The sequence below is a fragment of the Dreissena polymorpha genome, chromosome 3 (assembly GCF_020536995.1).
Source record: "Dreissena polymorpha isolate Duluth1 chromosome 3, UMN_Dpol_1.0, whole genome shotgun sequence".
Classification (NCBI taxonomy): domain Eukaryota; kingdom Metazoa; phylum Mollusca; class Bivalvia; order Myida; family Dreissenidae; genus Dreissena; species Dreissena polymorpha.
The window spans coordinates 59,994,950-60,004,000 of NC_068357.1; positions in this window are offsets into that span (position 1 = coordinate 59,994,950).

Here is a 9,051-nt window from a genome sequence, read left to right on the forward strand (position 1 = left end):
GCGTACAGTGTCGCCCGAGATTAGCCTGTGCCGTCCACACAGGCTAATCAGGGACGACACTTTCCGCCTAAATTGGATTTTTGCTAAGAAGTAACTTCATTGCAACGAAAGAATGTCATGAAAGCGGAAAGTGTCGTTTTCGTTTCAAGAAAGTATCTTCTTAGCAAAAAACTAGTTTAGGCGGAAAGTGTCGTCCCTGATTAGCCTGTGCGGACTGCACAGGCTAATCTGGGACGACACTTAACGCAAATGCTTTGAAGCCCAGTTTTCCAGGAACGCGGCTCATTTATATTCCTACATTGGGCATTACATATCTCAACGTACAGAATCAAGTGTGATGGCAAATTAGACATTACATTTTTGTAAAGTACAGTGTCTGTTAAATATTGACAGTTAAGTTTTATTTAATAATAGGTCTGCATAGTAACCAGACGAAGGAGGTGATGTCACATCGCTTTGAAAAGACTATATAGAAAAGAAGAAACCTTGATAAACATTCAAGTATTAGTTGCACCTTAAGACCGATATATTCTTATTTTAGCCAGGGACAACATTCCGCTTTTATGATATTTTTCTTTTAAAGAAAGTCTCTTCTTAACACAAATCTAGTTTAGGCGGAAAGTGTTGTCCCTGATTAGACTAGGAGGACTGCACAGGCTAATCTGGGACGAGAGTTTACGCACATGCATTAAACCCCCATTTTACTGAGAACGGCTCATTGAGTTTATGAACCAGCATGACGAGATGAACTTTTTGCACATTTACTAGATCAAATGCTGTTGCGTTTTATATGAAATTTATGCAAATTCAAATATGCAGTTAGACGTACCATATATTATGAGTTTTTAAAATTTGACGATGGACAGTCGGTCAATGAAATACGTTTTTTTAATGACAACATGAATGCATTATACTGGCAAAGCACGCATCATATTGAATTGTACGCAGACTTTCATATTTGACTCCAATAACCATTTACTGATCATATATTTTGTTTTTGTATTGCGTACATGGTTGCGTGCACATTTAACATACCGATCTTACAATTGTACACGTAGTAAGGATTAATCGAAAGCGGAAAAGCGGTCCCCTCTTATTTGTATGCCCCCCGTTTTAAACATTAAGGTCCCGTCCATTGTAAGTCCCACCGTTTTTACCCTCTTTCATTTGTTAATGTTTTCTTCAATTAAGATCAAAGAAAACATAATTAATACGGTGCGGATTGAATTTAAGAAAATAAAGCAAAACTTGATTTCTGTTTTAAAGGGAAGTGCCAGCTGGCAACCCATGCTGTCATCATAGATGCCGTGAGAAAACTAGCCGACATTCCAAATCATGAGATGTAATAACTAGTATATGATCACTTAGTAATGACACATCATCATTTGCACGAGAAATATTTGCGGCAAGAGTTTCCGATATCGGCGTTAAATAGTATCACAATATAATTCTGAGATTTATTATTATTTGTAAAAAAAATATTTTTCTTCTCTTCATTTATTTTACATCTCGCACGGGTATCAAATAACCTACCTAATTGCACATTATGCATGTTGAAATGTATCGAGCATCGTTAAATTCCAGACGAGTAATACGTACGTTTCATGATATAAACATAGGTGTATTACGCAATAAGTTTATCTCGAGTTGCCAGTGTATTATACTACAGGGATTTAGCCAGACTAAAGAAAACCAGGGTCTTAAAAGGGTTAGGGTACCTCTTACATAAATTATCGTCGGGTGGTAAAGTTTGAATTTTTGTGTGACTTAATTGTGCTTTTTCCACTTAAAGCCTTAAATTAAAGCCCCATTAAACAAATATTCCATGAGTTATGTACCGTATATAAAATAACTGGATAAAATACCACGGAATACTGTATTTTCCTGTATACAATATTAAAAAGCCAATAACAAACCATGAGGTGTCTCTTTTTTCGTCACCATTAATTAAATCATAAAATGTTTATATCATAATGAGCAATGGGACCAACATATATTCGCACAAACAGACGAATCACTAATTTCCATCATCAGCTTCCTAAGAAAAAAGTACTTTACAATACAAACACCACCACCATTACGACGACCACCACCACCAACAACAACAGAGTGTTGCTGAAGCTGGGAAGGCAGCGCGTTCTGGATAGTCCTGTCGACCTGTCCCTTTAGAGGGTTTAGTAGCCACGTAATGCTATCGTTGAATGTTCATTACACTGACGCTTCTGGTGCACTTCCGGACGCAAACACTGGAACGAACGTTATCCCTATAATTATAATGATGACTAAAATATAAAATACTTCCAACTTTTACATGAAGTCACGCAGCGCAGTAGATAGATAAAATAACCTTGTTTTTAAACATGTATTTGTAGCTTTAAATAATCAGCTGATAACGAGAAATAACATCTGATGAAGTCACTTATTTAATAGAAACCCATAATGAGGTTAAACAACAACCCAGCTGTTAATATAAATAGTATTGTCATGTCGCAAGAAAGAAAATAACTTGATTTACAGAGCATTTCCTGTTAATTATTCGCAAATAACTCGATGTATGAGCTGTCTGTAAAAATATGCATTTCTTGTAACAACTCATTTGTATATAAACATAGGCTTTTTGTATCCACATGTTCTGCACACATGACAAATTCTGTGCACTATGGATATCAAATAACAGTTTAACTGGGTCGCTTGGTTTAAACTCTCTGCTGTTGTGTGCATCACGTGTCGAGGGAATCCTGGTTTTAGTTTCGAGTTATTAATATTCTCGTTCCCAACATCACGTGTCGCTGGAATCCTGATTTCAGTTTCGAGTTATTCATATTTTCGTTCCCAACATTAACAAGCAAAAAGCCAAAATATTCTTATGAGCGATGTAACGTAACGTTTAATACTACCCGTTAATAACCACTAATAACCACGTAAGAATAAAACCGGTCACTGCTTGTCCTAAAATGCCGACTATTAGGTTTATACGAATACATAGTATACGTTTAAAATTACATTAAATTTTTAATAACATTAATGACCTCATCGAGGTAAGAATTTTCTGAAGTCATCGTTATTTCTGTACATTTCGTTAGTGAACGGCAAAACATTAGAAGCATGCGATATTAAACAGCCGTAGAAATGTACAGATTTGAACAAAACATTGGATTAGTTGAATTATGTTAAAGAAAACTTTAAATTATGTCAAGGTACTTTAGAAACTCTTTACTAAGTCCATGTGCCACAGCAACATGGTTGATGTAATGTCGAAGACATGCCAGTTTATCTACAATGGACATATGTTGTATCGCTGTCGAGATAAAAAACAAACTCATCAGAGGCGGTGTTTTGCATCTAGTATTCATACCCTTTAATTATCCAAAGATAGCACAACTAGACGATTTTTTAAAAACATAATACAGAGTTAAGGGAACATTTACTGAAATTGGTATTCCTATGCCAGCTGATAGCGCCGTTTACGACCCTGCGACCGAGGTCACATGTCACCAGCTACCATTCGCAAGAGGATAACCGCCATTTATATCTATATGCCTCACTTACGCCTTTTGAGACCTTGCCTTTGAGGTTATACTTCACTGACGTTCCTACGATAAAGGCTACAAATACTTCGCTGCCTTAGCCAGAGGCTACTTGTCATTGACGTCGCTGCGCATGGGGCGACGCGTCATTTGCGAACCTCTTTCAGGGGCTATACGTTATCGGCAAACCTACGCCAAAAGCTTACGCAATTCGAGACACTTGGCGAGACAGATGCCACTAGTCAATTGCAATCCTTCGTCAGACGGTACTGGTCATTAGTAAACCCTCGCCAACGGCCACTTTCCATCGGCCATATCCACCTAACGCAAGACGCTACATGTCATTGGCGCTCAATTGGTCGTTATTGGGTAAGGTAATTCTTAAAATACCCGGGTACTCTAACGTATACTCAATGCACCCGGTACGGAAAATACGCTTACAGGCACATGGTCATACTTCGGGGTACATAATTATTCGTATAGTGTATGTACCCGGGTACTCTCTAGTGTAATTACGAGTACCCGGGTTACTTTTAAGTTGTACCTGGCCGACAATGGCCTTTCAAGCGCCATTGTCTGCTTTCCGCCAAAGACTACACAATATTTGCTACGCTTCTCCAGACATACGCGCTATTTTCGACGCAAGGTTACTTGTAATTGTCTACCATGCGCAAGATGTTGACGTAATTGGAGACGCAAGGTCTCACGTGCACATTGTAAGCTACCCTACGTCCAAAGCTACACGAAATAGGAGTTTCTTCGCACGATAGTGTTTACCGTATGCTTCATATCAGTTGATACCCTACGCCAGCTGTTGACGTTATTAGCTACCCCACGCACGGGGCTTCATGTCATTTACCAACGTACTCCAAATAAATTACTAAAAGGCTCTGTCGGACCGTATTTGGTACAAAAACGAATATGGTACATTTGTACCATATTCGGCCGAATATGGTACAAATGTACCATACTCGGACCGAAGATGGTACAATTTTCGACCGAATATGGTACAAACATTGTACCATATTCGGTTGGAATAAGTTTTTCTATGCTCGCAAAAACGTTTTTGGTACATACCAAAAAAACTCATAAAAATGAAAATGGCCTACGTATATGGTACATAAATTATGTATTTCTTAATAAATGAAATAGTCTGCCGATGTGTAAACTTTTTTTCAAACTCAAATACATTGTATTAACCTAATATTGGAAGTGACAAAAGTATCATCATCATCATCATCATCATCATCATCATCATCATCATCATCATCATCATCATCATCATCATCATCATCATCGTCGTCGTCGTCGTCGTCGTCGTCGTAACTAGCAGTAACAGAAACAGCTAACCTAACCACACTTTACATGGATTTTGCTGGTTGTGTAACTGTTTCGCCGGCTAGCTCAGTCGGTTGCGCGTCAGATTGGCACGCAGGCGGCCTGGGTTCGATTCCCGGGCGGGCCAGATACTTTCGTGGAGATCAATAATAGCAATTTTCAAATTTTTAAAACTTTTTTTTTCGAAAGTGTATTTTCACCAAAATCCGATTTAAGAGATTTTGAGCTCTTTTAAATGAATAACCCTAACTCTCCAAAAATAAGGATGTTTGACTGGCTGCTTTAGACAGGTGTGACTGTATTCCTAAACATTACTTTGTAAAGTTGATTTGTCGTTCCGACGTCATATTGCTGAGAAGCCGACAAAGCTTTTAAGTTTCCGATTTTTTCTTTGATAACGTGCCGCTTTAAAAAGGCGGGAATTTTGCACACGAGTCTTACTCAGAAGTCAGTAACCATATTTGACTTGGCGGTCGGCAAGAAAAGTTGTGATTTTCGACTAGAAAGAATTGAAATCCAAACTTTCTTCAAACTTCAAAAGTATTCTTGACAGTAAGTACTGTACATAATTTTAATTTTCAGTTGTCTTAATATGCATTGATGTTTTAACATGCATTGATTTTTATGTTTTATGCCCCCCCCCCCCTCAGAGTGCATTTGCAGTTGTCCGTCCGTCTATCCAATTGTCCGTGGCATTCCTTCCGGGTGCGTAACTCCTAAACTGCTAAAATATTTAAGCTACAGTCATTTTTTCGAAAGTGTATTTTCCACCAAAATCAGATCGAGCTCCTGTAATCTGTAGATTTGAACATTTTAAATTTTATGGAGTTTATAGGTCTTTGACCTTCGAACCCTGCCTAGTCGTGACTTCTGGTGAGCGACCTAGGCCCCCAGGGCCCCTTCTTTATATCCCTTCCATCCACGTAGCATTGGTTTCTACAGACCGTTTGTCCGTTGACCGCCATAAGTTTGCCCTTGCTACTTTCATTGCGCATATTGCCCGGAAGTTCGGATTGTAAATTTTAGCGGAGCTATCAGACGAGTGATTTTAGCTCAGCTCATGTCGTGAGACATTCGTTTTCGACACGCGGTGTTCAATACAAGCTCTATTAACTAATGAAGTATAAATGTATAATAACTTATTATATTATTTCAGATGAAGGAAGCAATTAGGAGAAAAAGGAAGCAATTAGGGTGCTTGCCCAGGTCGAAGTACGACATTATTGTCAGATGTTTAAACGGATCGTTCGATGTCCCTGTGAAGAAACGGACACCTGAAGAGAATAATTGTTTGGCCATGATTAGAAAACGTAAGGACTTCGAGCTTGGTGACCGGGGTTCTTTATTGTGTGGCGGAAAGCAAGTCCTTGTGAAAGAAGATCTTCCTAGATTTGTTGAGAAGATGTTCATGGAAAACAAAGGATGTGGAGCAAGGGTTATTTACAACAAACTGAAAGTAAATTACACGGGGTTCTCGGAACAAGCTATCCTTGAAATACTGTACAATAGCAAGTATTACCATGAGAAGTATCCGAGATTTACAAACAAGCCAAAGCCAAAGACAATTACAGAAGAGGAACCAGGCAAAAGATGGCAGATTGACATAATTAACATGAAAAATCAAAGTGTTAGCTACAAGGGGTCCACATACAGTTATATTCTACAAGTCGTGGACGTTTATTCTAGGTACGTTATGCCAAAACCCCTGAAAACGAAGAGTTCGCGTGAAGTTGCAAAGGCATTAGAAGACGTGTTGATGGTTAACCTTGCCCCTGACATCATCCAATGTGACAACGGACTGGAATTTAAAGGCCCTAGTATGAAACTTTTGTTGAACAAGTACAACATCAAAATGATCAATAGTAGGCCGTATCATCCTCAATCACAGGGCAAGTGTGAAAGGTCAAACAGTGTTATAAAGGCCAAGATTCTATTTGCAACAAAAAGTAAACGTGGATTTAACTGGGTCGAAGGGCTTCAAGATTTAGCCTATGCCATAAACACAAGTTTCAAACGAGTTCTTGGGGGGTCTCACGCCCTTTGAAGCCTACTACGGAAGAAGTCATGTTTTTACCAAAGAACGTCATAGTTCTCGTGAAATAAAGAAAACCATACGGCGAGCAAATAAAAAGGCTTACAGGTCGCTGTTGAAAAACGCAACTTCCCCAAGCAAGTACAAAGTAGGAGAGACAGTATTAATTCGCTATCCCTTTCGAAAATCCAGGGTGCCAACCAAAAGATATGTTATCGAAGGCAAGGTAGAAAAAGTAAAACGAAATGGTGTTTATATCGTGTCATTTCAAGTACCGAACAAACCCGAACTTGGATTCGTAAGCAAATCGGTTGGGGTCGAAAACATGACTAGCCTAACTGTTGCTTTAGAGAAACAACGAAAAATTAAAAAACATTCATTAAAACAGAACCGCTCAGAGAAACAAAATCACAGAACTAAGTACTATCATGTTTTAACACACCATGAAAATCTGCAGTTGTTGGATGGGGTGAATATTGCCATGGACCCAAATCCGGATGGAAATTGTCAATTTGCTGCTATATCGCATCAACTTGGTAAATTGGTATATACAAAGACGTAGATGCTTTACGTAAGGAAGCAGTCCATCACATTGTAGAAAACAGATATTTCTATGAAACTTTTGTCTATGATGAAACATTTGATGAATACGTTAAGAATATGTCTAAGAATGGGACATACGGCGACAACCTCACGCTCATTGCACTTATGAGAGAATATAATTTGCAGTGCCTGGTAGTTTCTACCCGAGGACTAGAACACTCATCAATTGTGTCAGCAGATGGAAAGTTCGATGGTGATGTTGGAACAATTGCATTGGGGTATTTCCCAGAAGGATTTGGCATGCATTACGTTAGTATCCGTATCAATCAACGCGTGTACAAGGACATAATATCACGCTTAGAACAGTCGTATGACAACGGTGACTCTGGCGACAGCGCTGCGTCTGGCGACAACGCTGCGTCAGGCGACAACGCTGCGTCTGGCGACAACGGTGACTCTGGCGACAACGGTGACTCCGGCGACACCGCTGCGTCTGGCGACAACACTGCATCTGGCGACAACGCTGCGTCTGGCGACAACGGTGACTCTTGCGACAACGGTGACTCCGGCGACAACGGTGACTCCAGCGACAACGGTGACTCTGGCGACAACGGTGATTCCGGCGACACCGCTGCGTCTGGCGACAACACTGCATCTGGCGACAACGCTGCGTCTGGCGACAACGGTGACTCTTGCGACAACGGTGACTCCGGCGACAACGGTGACTCCAGCGACAACGGTGACTCCGGCGACAACGGTGACTCCGGCGACAACGCTGCGTCTGGCGACAACGGTGACTCCGGCGACAACGCTGCGTCTGGCGACAACACTGCATCTGGCGACAACGCTGCGTCTGGCGACAACGGTGACTCTTGCGACAACGGTGACTCCGGCGACAACGGTGACTCCAGCGACAACGGTGACTCCGGCGACAACGGTGACTCCGGCGACAACGCTGCGTCTGGCGACAACGGTGACTCCGGCGACAACGGTGACTCTGGCGACAACGGTGACGTCTCTGTGTGTTCAGCCCTGAAAGAGCTTCAAGATATGATAAACAATAGGAGGGCACAGAAGCGAACGACTTTTCCATTTCTGATGTTACCACTTCACATTCAAGTTGAAATTTTTAAGTTCTGCATACAATCAAACCCGTCAATCCAGTTTGTGTTGGCGAAGGTCGGCAAACCCTTTAGAGATTTAATAAGGTCAATGAGTTTGCAAACACCTAGAATTTACATTCGGCCGGATATTGGACTAGATACTAGTAACAGAAATCCTGTTAGCGTTCGTTTCCTATTAACAAGAGCGGGCAGAAACAGCGGTCTTATTTCGGCAATAAAAGAAATCATCAAGGGGCCAAAATGGGCAAACGCATGGCTGCGTTTGCGTGTTAGTGGAATCGGTTGGTATGATATCATAGATGTCATGTACAGACATTACAGGTGAAATATACATGTATATCGGTGTTTGGAAACCTGTTATGTTATTTTTGTGATTGATGATTATGTTCTTCTACCGGAAATTTGTTGTCATTTGCTCATTTACTGGTAACTTTTTACGAAGCACATTTGGGATATTTTGGCTGCTACTAAAATGAATGTATATATG